Source organism: Octodon degus, unplaced genomic scaffold (genome assembly GCF_000260255.1).
Source record: "Octodon degus isolate 3935 unplaced genomic scaffold, OctDeg1.0 scaffold00029, whole genome shotgun sequence".
Classification (NCBI taxonomy): domain Eukaryota; kingdom Metazoa; phylum Chordata; class Mammalia; order Rodentia; family Octodontidae; genus Octodon; species Octodon degus.
In genome coordinates, this window is record NW_004524605.1 from 1,774,920 (window position 1) to 1,775,882 (window position 963).

A 963-nucleotide genomic window follows, 5' to 3' on the forward strand; every position below is an offset into this window, starting at 1 on the left:
ATATGCATATTTTCATACTTAAGAGTTAAATCTTTTCTGTAACGTTTTCTCAAATGGTTCAAAGACACACACATGCACACAGGGAATGAGAAAGAATAAACACTAGTGTGGCAAAATGTTCATCCAAGTGAAAGCTATTCATAAATTCTCTGTATTTCTGCAACAGTTTTTAAGTTTGAAATGATTTCATAATAAATTTTTTTTTAACAAATAAGATGCTATTTTCTATGCTCAGGAATACCAACCATTAAAAGACTTACAATGCAACGTATTATGGATTCTCATGTCCCTCAAAAAACATACACTCGAGTCTTAACTCTTAGTACCTAAGAACGTAACCATATATAAATAGGATCACTGCAAATTTAACTAGTTAAAGGTCATAATGCAGTCGGGTGGGCCCCTAATCCAATATAACTGGTTGCTCATTTTTTAAAAATCCATTTGAAGATACATACAAGGGAACACCACCTGGCAAAGACAGAGATTGGAATTATGGAACAAGTCAATTAACACCAAGATTACCACCAACCACCAAAAAGAAGCAGCCAACAAGTATGACCCATAGGTTTAAGAAAGAGTAGGGCCCTCTACCTGTGCTGATTCCGGACTTCTGGCATCCAAAACAGTGAAGTAAATTTCTGATATTTTGACCAACCAGTTTGGTTATAACAGTCTTAGGAATACAATATACAAAGTATGGAATCGGCTAGAGAACAATTAGAATTCCCAGATACTTGTCTTAGTTATTTCTCAGGAAGACAGACATAACCTTGAGCCAATAATTTCACACCTAAGTATTTACTGGAGATAGCAAGCCAGGCATAAAAGTATACCTATTGGTATGATTTCACTTGCATGAGGTTCTAGAAAAGACATGACCAATCTATAGTAATAGAAATCAAACCATTGTTTCCTGGGATGATGGATGTGGACCATGATAATAATTCTGACATGTCCCTA

At 35.2% G+C, this 963-nt stretch overlaps 1 protein-coding gene across 1 annotated transcript in view; it reads right to left on the reverse strand.

Moving 5' to 3' along the window:
- The window catches only part of Zfp2 (ZFP2 zinc finger protein), a 47,739-nt gene that overhangs the window by 37,600 nt on the left and 9,176 nt on the right, over positions 1-963 (reverse strand).